This window comes from Mastomys coucha, unplaced genomic scaffold (genome assembly GCF_008632895.1).
Source record: "Mastomys coucha isolate ucsf_1 unplaced genomic scaffold, UCSF_Mcou_1 pScaffold15, whole genome shotgun sequence".
Lineage (NCBI taxonomy): Eukaryota > Metazoa > Chordata > Mammalia > Rodentia > Muridae > Mastomys > Mastomys coucha.
In genome coordinates, this window is record NW_022196897.1 from 107,680,359 (window position 1) to 107,691,136 (window position 10,778).

At 45.8% G+C, this 10,778-nt stretch overlaps 3 non-coding genes across 3 annotated transcripts; 1 reads left to right on the forward strand and 2 right to left on the reverse strand.

The window, feature by feature from the left end:
• Positions 1–6,633: 6,633 nt before the first annotated feature.
• Positions 6,634–6,705, reverse strand: Trnah-gug. The gene has a single exon. It is a non-coding gene; the product is annotated as a tRNA-His (tRNA).
• Positions 6,706–8,147: 1,442 nt separating this feature from the next.
• Trnah-gug lies at positions 8,148–8,219 on the reverse strand. Its single transcript has one exon. It is a non-coding gene; the product is annotated as a tRNA-His (tRNA).
• A 512-nt stretch (positions 8,220–8,731) lies between these two features.
• Positions 8,732–8,803, forward strand: Trnah-gug. Its single transcript has one exon. It is a non-coding gene; the product is annotated as a tRNA-His (tRNA).
• The last annotated feature ends 1,975 nt before the right edge of the window (positions 8,804–10,778 follow it).

Genomic DNA, 10,778 nt, shown 5'->3' on the forward strand with positions numbered 1-10,778 from the left:
ACCCCGCCATCCCCCTCTATGCTAGGAAAACTCTTTGCTTTACTTCCCTGTGGTACCGGCTCTACCCACTGTCGCTGTACGTCCCCACTCTCTTCTAGTTGCTTTTAAGATAGAGCTCCATACTGTAGTAGGCCAGGAATTCCCTGTAAAAGCTCAATCTGGTCTGCTCTGCCCCAGTCTCCAGAGAAGGTTGACTTGACCAGCAGCACGCAACACCTTTTTGAGAATCAGGTGAGCCTCCAAAGAGGAGTGGATTTGAAGCTGAGAAAGAAGGTTGTGATGGGAAACATTAAATCTATTATTCCTATGACTCCAGATTTCAACTATGTTAAATTCCTGCCGTATGCAAATTCTAATGTCATGTATTCTCAAACAGTAATGTGACCCTTGATCTGGGTGGGGGGTGTCTTGTTACATTGTAGATTGTCATTTTTTCAGGTCTAGCTGGGGAACCCCCAGGTGATAAAAGTGCTGTTGTACTCCAATTACACATTGGACAGCAGGCCTGTCAAAGACACTGAGAACTTTCACTTCACAGGGTATATAATAGAGAAAGTAGGAGGTTTGCACTCCACAATGTACAGTTTAAAATATTAACTAATGATGCAGCAGCGAGCATAAGAGATAACAGGTTCCTGAGGATATTCTAGTGAACCCATAGAAGGTCTCCACACTCACCCAGTGGGAGAGGACGGGAAAGGCATTGGATTGGAGTCAACAGCCAGGGATCTAGCCAGCTCTAGGGCCAAGACCACGCCCTGGTCCTATCCTGGAAAGATTGCTAGGAGTTGTTGCTATGCAAATTACGAGTGATGAATGATAGCACTCAGCCCTTGCTTTGTGGCTCTAACTAGCCCGGTAGTCACTTTGCAGTCAGGCCTACATTCAGACTCTGGCAATCCTGTTGTTCAAGCTTTTCCAAGTGAGCCACCACACTAGTGGTATTTGCTTAAAAATTACAAAACGACGGTGGTAGTGATGGTGGTGGTGGTGGTGGTGGTGCTGCTGCTGCTGCTGCTAGTGCTGGTGGTGGTGGTTTGAATGAGAATGGTCTCCGTGTGTTTGTTGAGAAGGATTGGGAGGTATGGCCTTGTTGGAGGAGATGTGTCACTGAGGGTGGTCTTTGAGGATTCAAAAACCCATTACAGGCCTAGTCTCCACCCACCTCCTCTCTACTCAGCTGGTGGATCAGGATATAAAGCTCTGAACTACTTATTTCTCCAGCAACATGTCTGCCTGCCTGCCAGCCACCACGCTCTCTGCCATGATGATAATGGACTAACCCTCTGAAACTTTAAGTAAGTCCTCAATTGAATGCTTTCTTCTATAAGTTGCCTTAGTCGTGGTGTCTCTTCATAGCAATAGAACTGTAACTAATACATAACGCATGACCCTAATCCTAGTAATCGGGAGGTTGAAGCCACAGGATCAAGAGTTCGAGGATGTTTTCTTGAGTTTGAGGCCAGCCTGGGCTGCCTGAATCTCTGTCCCGCAAAACAAAAACAAACCTGTAATGCTGGGCATGGTGGCACACCACTTTAATCCTAGCATTTTGAAGGTAGAGGCAGGAGACAAAATCCTGTAAATGTGGTGGACATGCCTATAGTCTAGCTCTCAGAGGCTATAGCAGGAGGAGTCCCTTAATGAATTCTAATTCATCTTGGGAGACTGTCTCAAAAACCAAAAAAGTGGGAGCTGAAGAGATGACTCAGTAGTTAAGAGCACTTACTGCTCTTCCAGAGGACTGACTTTGGTCCCAGCACCCACCGCAGGCAAGTCCAGCTCCAGGGGATCCCATACCTTCTAGTTTCTGTGGAATTGTGTGTGTGTGTGTGTGTGTGTGTGTGTGTGTGTGCGCACACACATGCACACACACACAAATGCAAGCAAAACTAGTTGCACACATAAAAAATAAATATTTTAAAAGATATTTTAATACAGGCTTAAAGATAAATGCTAAGAGAAAGAGAAGCTTCCAGTAGAAAGATAAGACACACCCAAAATCATGAGTGTAGGCTTCAAAGAAGAGCTGAAGAAGCAGGACATCCCCAAGTGTGCCTACAGGCTGAGGTAGGTGCCTCAAGAGTCGAGCTCACTGCTTTTTATGTTTTTGTTTGTTTGGTTTTTTTGTTTTGTTTTGTTTTACAGTCATCATATATAGGATTTTTAGAGGGTTTTGAAGTTATCACATTCAAAGAGTTGCTAAGAAACCCAAATGAGACCACAAGGTGCTTCTTTAGGGGTCCCTGATAAGACTATAATTGATAGGGTAAAAGTGTAGCTCACTAGGACACAGGGATGTAGGATAACTCTACTATAGCAAAGCGAGCGACCCTGTTAACGATTCTTTGGAGAGAACGAATAAGGTCATATACATCCAGAACTTAAGCTTGCTATTATTTCAGCATAAAACATCTATGTATGACCAGGAGCATACAAAGGCAGGCAGGCAGGCAGGCAGGAAGGCAGCAGGCAGGCAGAGCAGGTAAGCAGGCAGGCAGGAAGGCAGGCAGGCAGGCAGGAAGGCAGGCAGCAGGCAGAGCAGGCACGCAGGCAGGCAGCAGGCAGGCAGGCAGAGCAGGCTTTGTGTTGGAATTTTTTTTTAACATTTTTTAAAAAGTGTATGTGTATGTGTAGGTTAGAGTTGCTTCTCTCCTTCTACAAGTCTTCCAGGAATTGAACTTACACTGTTATTAGCCTCAGTGGTAGGAACCTTTAGAAGCTTCGATCAGACTCTGGAGTGAGGAAAACCTTCTGTTCTCCTATGCCATCATGTATTTCTCAGCCTTTCTATGCTCCCTCAAGATTTGGATAGATGAAATAAAGGGTGAAGTGCATTCCAATCCAGGAGGCATTGAGAGTCAAGCAAAGGAGTAGAGGTGGGGCCCAGTATGGTATGCAGACAGTATTCACAAGGGTAAGGGTTGGCTCAGCAGCTAAGAGCACTTGTTGCTTTCATAGAGGACCTGGATTCAATTGTCAGTAAGCACATGATAACTAACAGCCGCCTATGAACTCCAGTTCCAGGAGACCTGATGTCCTCTTCTGGCCTCCGAGGGCTCCTGCACACACATGGTGCACATACACTCAGGCACACATAGACATTCACATAAAACAGATATATTAAACCATTTTTCAACCTGAATGTGATGGCTCTCATGCACCTTTGATCACATCATTCTGGAAGCAGAGGCAGGCAGACCAGCCAAAGCTACACAGTGAGATCCTATTAAAACAACAACAACAACAACTACTACTACTACTACTACTACTACTACTACTACTACTTTTTTCAGGGGCTGAAGAGATGGCATCATCATTAGGATCACCAGTTACTCTCCAGAGAACCTGGGTTCAGATCCCAGTGGCCATATGGAAGCTTTTGACCCTTTGTGACTCTAGTTCCAGAGGATCTCATGCCCTCTTCTGGCCTTCACAGGTACCAGGCATGCACATGGGGCACAGAAATACATGCAAGTGAGAGACCCACACACATTAAAACCAAACCAAACCAAACCAAACCAAACCAAACCAAACCAAACCAAACCACCATTTTTTTTCAGGCTCTGTAGTAAAGAGCACTTGATGCTCTTCCAGAGGATTGAGTTCGATTCCCAAGACCTATGTCAGGAGGCTCACAGTTATGTGTAACTCCAGCTCCCGGGCATCTGACACTGTCTTCTGGCCTCCATAGGCAAGTACACCTCTCTCTCTCTCTCTCTCTCTCTCTCTCTCTCTCTCTCTCTCTCTCTCTGTCTCTCTCTCAACAAACAAACAAACAAACAAACAAATCTTTAAAAAAAAAATCTCTGTGTGCTATATAACCTATTCTCATCATTAGATCATAATTCAGTTTGATGCCCAAATTCTTCCAATTTGGCCAATGAGAGAGAGCCTTCTTGAGAGGTGAGAGGTGCCTACATACTTTTTTACTTGACCTCAGAATCTTTTCTCTTTCTCAAGGACATGTTTTGTTATTCATTAACAAAATGGAATTGAGACTGAGTTCCATTTGTACCAACTTAAAAAAATACATATGGGTGTTTTGCTTGCTTGTATGTCTGTGTACCACTTGTGTGCAAGAAGAGGCTGTTGGATCCTGTTTTAGATGTGTGGGTGCTAAGGATCAAACCCAAGTCACTCTTAGTCACAGAACTTCTTTTCCTCATTGTACCATTTTCTGTTTAGCCTACATTCTGTTAGCCTAATTGGTTAACTCACTGTTTAAAAAATTAAATCAACTTCCAGTGTTTAAAATTAACTCCAAGTTCCTGTCATCTCCCCAAACATCAGAAAGTCTGGCACACTGGGCTTAGATTCTCACCAAGAACAAGTATCCAAAGATGATTGGCTAGGGTGCCTTCAAATGAATTCACAGTCAGATGTCTTAGGATTTCATCAGAGCTCCAAACTTTTATCACCAACTTTTGCTCCTTTTCTTACTGTCTTGTTTGAAGGCTGAGGGAAAAAAAAAAAAAAAAAAAAAAAAAAAAAAAAAAAAAAAAGAAAGGCAAAGAGGAAGGGAGTAAAGAGAGGAAGGGAAAGAGGAGAGGACTTTATGTGACTGGAAAAATAGGAGGGCACCATTTTCTTTTTTGTAGAACCACAGACTATCTCTTTAATATGAAAATAATATGATTCATACTGTAAGAACCCAGCATAAAGCTAAATCTTGCAGTCACAAAGCAAACCTTGCCACTCATTTATAGACCATAAGAAATCCCCTGGAGCTAGGCACACTTACTTATGTGTATCTGTAATTTCAACTACTCTAGAAGCTCAAGAACTGAGCTTGAGGCTAGCCTAGCTATGGAACAAAGCAAGATCCTGGGGGGAAGGCAGAAGCCAGAAAGCCAAAAAGCCCCCTGTTCAAATATTCATTTATGGAGCTAGATATGGTAGTATTGTCCTGCAATCTCAGTACTTGGGAGGTTGGGGCAGGAGAATCCCACGGCAACTTTGACAGCCAAGTGAGTTCAAGGCCAGCCTTAGCTACATGGGATTGCCTCTAAACAAAACAAAACAAAACCCGCCCCCAACCAAAAATTTTAGGTGGGGCTGTGTGTATTTGGAGCACAATCATAGTCAAGATTTAGTCAGTACATCCGAATGGTAGTGCACAGCTATAATCCCAGCACTGGGAAGGCTGACGCAGAATTACAGTGAGCTACTGAAGAGATGGCTTAGGGGTTAGAAGATCATGCTGCCCTTGCAGAGGGTCCAGGTTCAGTCCTAGCTCTCCAGTTATAGGGTGTCTGCCAACTTCTTTTGACCTTCCTGGGTACGAAATATATATATATATATTGTGTATAGTATATATATGTGTGTGTGTATGCAAAATTCTAATGTATATAAAACAAAACAAATATTTTTAAAAGATCTTAAAAACAAAAACAAGCTGGGCAGTGGTGGCGCATGCCTTTAATTCTAGCACTTGGGAGGCAGAGGCAGGCGGATTTCTGATCAGGGTCAGGCCAGCCTGGTCTACAAAGTGAGGTACCAGGAAGTCCCAGGATAGCCAGGACTACACAGAGAAACCCTGTCTCGAAAAACCAAAAACCAAAAACCAAAAACCAAAAACCAAAAAACAAAACAACAAAACAACAAAACAACAAAACAAAACAAAACAAAAAAACCCCAACAAAAAAACCCAAACCCAAACCCAAACCAAAAAACAACCCCCATCCCCAAAACAAAAACAAAAGCCTAAAACAATGAAAGCAACAAAAACAAAAGCTAGAGTAAAAGGCGCAACAAAAAGGACTCAGGGAATCCTAACTGCAATGCGCTTGTGTTTTTTTAACTTTAGTGACTTCAATTATATCTTTCTTGGCAATAAGAGACGAGAGTGGAGGGCTTTCAAGTAGACTGCCGAGACAATTTGTTCTTCTAGTATCCAAATTCGGGTCTTAACGGATCATCTCTTTCTTTTGTTTTACCACACCAAACTGCCCCCTACTCGCACTAGATGGGCAGGAGGGACGGGAGGCGGGGGATGCAAGGAAAACAGGCCTTGAGATGGATGGAGATTCCCTCAGTGTGTGTACTCTTACCCACTTAGGTAAATCTGTCCCCTACCTTGTATTCTGTTCTCATATGATATTTTTTTGGGGAGTTGGAGGTGTCGGTATTTTATGTAAGAAGAGGAATATCTTCATACGTATGGATACATAAGTATCTGTTACTTTAGGACTATCGTGGCAAGATAATGGCACTGGAAAATGGCAACAATTAATGGATGACGTGAAGAATGAGAAGAAACCTTTCGGTTAGACTTGGGCACATGCAGTCATTAATTACAAACGAACGACGCGATTTTTAAAATTAAAAATCGGAGGTGCGGGAAATTCCTCCAAGGTCACAGGGGCGCTGTTTCTATCGTGTTGAATGGCTTAGACAACGGTTCTTCAGAAGGAAGGGATTAGAAACTGTTCGATCTGAAGCCGTAGTCAGAGCGCTAGAGAATTCTTAGATGCAGCGATCGTTAGGATAGCTCAATTTTCAAAGGGAGAGGAAAGCAAAACAAAACAGAACAAAAAAAAAAAAACAAAACAACAAACCCCGTGGATCTTGTGAAAACATGGAAAAATCGCAAAAAGACAGGAACCCCTTGCCGTGCCATTGTTGCCACAATGCCGTGACTCGGATTCGAACCGAGGTTGCTGCGGCCACAACGCAGAGTACTAACCACTATACGATCACGGCGAGCTACCAGGGACCTGTAATATTTCTCTTCTGAATATTCTCTTCAATACTCATAGGCCTTCCCACTTCCTGCGTCACTAAATGACCCATGTGCTGGGCGGGACTCCAACCCAGCAGAGCCTGCGAGGCGCAGGCGCATTGAGCTCTCGGCGCTAACTAGGCTTCACTTTGGTTCGGTAGTCTGGGGGCAAAGTAGCCGCTGGCTAGAGGTGTTGGGGGTTGGCCGGAGACGACCCGAGCATCCGGGGACCCGGGGTGACTGTCGTGGGGAAGCCGGTCTCCCGTGCCTGGAACCGTACCAGTGGACTGCAGAGCTCTCTGGCCTGCAGGGGCGTTCCCCATTGGGTCTCCCGGCTGCGGATCTCCCCGACCCCTTGCAGCGACCGATGGGGACCCTTGCTGAGAGTGCAGATGCCCTCGGTACTGAGTTAGCTGTGTGGACAGAACTCAACTGAGTGCCTGTCAGCGTCGGCTTTCCGCCCCCGTGACTTCTCTCTTCCTTGCCGCCTCTCCCACTCTTGGACAGCTAAATCCTCTCTTCTTAACGCTCCCGCTCGGTTTTGCGCCCACTTCTGACCCCACTGAGAGGCAACTGGGACTCGGTCCGGTTTTCTTCTTGTCCATCAGCGCTCCCACCCACATGGCGCCTAGCCCGGTGACGGCTTCCACACAGAGGCGGTGATATTTGGCTAAACCAAGGATGAGCCAGTGGTTTCTGACAAGTGAGTTCAAAGGGGCCACCTTTTTACCCTCCCCCGCAGAGCCACCAGCGATCTCGCTAAACGCCCACTAAATCCTTCCACGTCCCCGATTGCAGGACATCCGCCTGCTTTTCCTCCCAGTGTCGTTTCTCTCCCCCCAGCGACTGGCGCCCATTTATTCACTCAACAGGTTCTGGAGGAGGAGCGCTAGCTGTCAGCCAAGCCAAGCCCCAGAGCGCTGTGCGAGCGGGCAGGTCCTGAAAATGACCCAGGGAGAACGCTTAGGAGAGGAATCACGACAGTGCCTTTTCATGACTGTGTTCAACCCTTTGCACATTAAATTGCTCCTTGACAGATTCCCATTCTACTTGTAACAGCTATCTCAGAGGTTACACCCTCTGCGGAGCCTCTTCTTTTCGTCACGTCAACGTCTTCTTCAGGGCTTTGATGGAAAATTGTAAAAAGTATGTATAGGAGATTAAGGAAAAACAAATGTATTTTTATGAAAAGTTACATACGTCCATTGCATTTTTCTGGCTGACGCAGTTCTCTGTCCTTTGGGTGCAAATATTATCCCCATAACGTACTGGAAGCCTGTGTGCTTCTGCAGTTTAATTTAGCCCGCGCTGGTATAAACCCTCTTCTCAACTGTCACTTATTTTGAGGTCCATTTTCTAGAATGTTACGCATTAAAATGGAATAACAAAACACAGCTCCCTTGCCGTGCCATTGTTGCCACAATGCCGTGACTCGGATTCGAACCGAGGTTGCTGCGGCCACAACGCAGAGTACTAACCACTATACGATCACGGCGAGCTACCGGGAACCTAGGGTCAGGGCTCCTTACTTGATCTCTTCTGTATTGGATGCCCCGCCTCCTTTGACGTCATTGGGTTGCTGGCATTTGTTTCCACCTATCACCGGCGGGACTTCTGAATGTGCGCAGGCGCTTTGGTTTCCCTGGCTAGATCCGTGCGCTGGCCGCAAGAAGCCCCCAGCTTCGCAGCCCTGGTAACGGCGGCGGACAGGGCCTCTTTTTTTGCCTTCTTTTTTTTCCTTTTCATTTGAGTCAGGCTCCGATTCGGGCAGCCTGGCCTCTAACGTCCCGAGTTTTAGGTTTCCAAGCGCCACCACACTGGGCTTGCCAGGCATTTTCAAGGCCGTCTTCTTGTGGTGCGTTTCCAATCCAAGTAGAAACTCAAGAAGCCTGTGGCCAGTCGTTCAGGTCATCTGGAGGCCATTGAAGTACACCAACATAGAGATTGATCGTCCCTGTCTCAAGGGCCGCACTGGCCACACGATGTGATGTGGCGTTCCGGTAGCTCGCCGTGATCGTATAGTGGTTAGTACTCTGCGTTGTGGCCGCAGCAACCTCGGTTCGAATCCGAGTCACGGCATTGTGGCAGCAATGGCACGGCAAGGGCGCCATTTTTAGTAATGGTGAAGTCGTTGTTATGCCTGGTTAATTCTCATACATCCCCGTATGAGATGATGAAGGCATTATAATGCTTGGTTAATTCTCAGAAACGCTAGAGAATGCACAGCTGGTGTCGGTTAAGGTATCTTGCTTCTGTTATTATTTCTGCGAGGTACTTTCATTTTCCTAATTCAGTGGTTAAATCATATTTTAGTCTTTTAAAAACATCAAACAACTTAAGATTTCACCGTGGAGGGTATAGGAGTTATAGAAACAATGCAAAAATTAGGGGTTAGAGTCTGGTAGGTAGGAAAGCAAACCGAGCCATTTTGGGTTCAAATGAAAGAAACTATCATACTGAAGGGACTAGTTCTCATGGTCACTGTTGTTTTGTGTGCTCTTAAAAAAAACCCCAAGCTCCAAAAATTAGGATCTATTATTTGGCACTAGGCCAAATGGAAGTGAATTTTCAACCTAGCTCTTGAACATGTGATAGTGACTGTATGGCTGTCAAGAAAGGACCCAGAGAAAAATGAGGTTCTCCAGCTCCTCCCAGGGGCTTTGGGGGCTCTGGGGTGGCAAAGCAAGTCAGGAAACATTCTTGGGGAAAGATGGGCCTTGTAATGGGATTGGTTCCCTTCACTCACAATCCATCAAGAACTACTTACTGAACAGTGTAGAAAATTAAGACTTCATTGCAACCCCCTCCCCCCAAATCCCCAAACACACAAAAGACAACAAAACCCATCCTTGCATGCTGTAATTTCCCTGGGTCTCCCAGCACTTTATGAGATTTGGTGAGTTTAAAGCCACATAACAGGACAGCTTGTACCTTACAAGTGTTCTGAACAAAATACAGTAGGTGAATGTGAAAACCCATCAGGCTTTGTGTGAACAGTTATGTATCTAGCAAATGAGTGTCACCAAACCCAGCAGAGCAGTCACCAGGACGGTGGCAGCTGTTCCTGGGTTGGCTTTGCTAGACCTGTCCCCGTGAGCTGCACCCAGCATAGGGGTTGGGAGAGCTGCAAGCGTTCCTTCCATGTCTACCTCTCTCTCTAAGGTCCCAATAACACACCAAAGTGAGTTCTATCAAAGGTCCCCCCCGCCCCCAGGAACTAGAAGGCTTTGGGCTTACAGAGTCTGAGTAAGGGGTTATGATAGGTGACTATAAAGTGGCCACATTAGAAAGTCTTCACTCAGCAAGAGGACTTCTTCCTGAAGTCCTATAGACGAAGTCCCCTTTTGTCAATCTCCCCCAGCATGTAAACTGTATTGTCTCTGGAGACCCGAGGTCAAATGCAATTAGAGCAGAATGACAGGCAGGTGGCCAGGAAGAGTGGCTGGCATCTCAGGGAGAGTCCAGCGACCCTCCCTACCCATCCCTCCTCCTCCTCCTCCTTCTTCTTCTTCTTCTTCTTCTTCTTCTTCTTCTTCTTCTTCTTCTTCTTCTTCTTCTTCTTCTTCTTCTTTTCTTTTCTGAGACAGGGTTTCTCTGTGTAGCCTTGGCTGTCCTGGAACTCACTCTGTAGCTGAGGCTGGCCTTGAACTCAGAAATCCTCCTGCCTCTGCCTCCCAAGTGCTGGGATTAAAGGTGTGTGCCACCACTGGCCGGCCTATCCCTTCTTTGAGAGAACAGCAATGGTCAATCATGATGGTTGCTTCCAGCCAGGCACAGCTGACCTGGTCAAAACTGCTGCTCTTTTGCTTGGATGACCGAGGAGGAAGGAGCAGTCACTCTGATATTATTTAGGGGGGCAGCAATCAGTCCATTTTCTCTGTCAATTACGTTAAAGGTAGGAAAAGTTTGAAAATGAAGTGAAGCCAGTGTTTATTCAAAGTGGACAATTTCATAGAGTTAGAAAAGAAGAGAAGAGAAAAGAAAAGAAAGCTTCCCCTAGGCAGGCACATTGCCAGTCTTAGCAGCCCAGAGGGGGAGAAAGGGAAAAGCCATT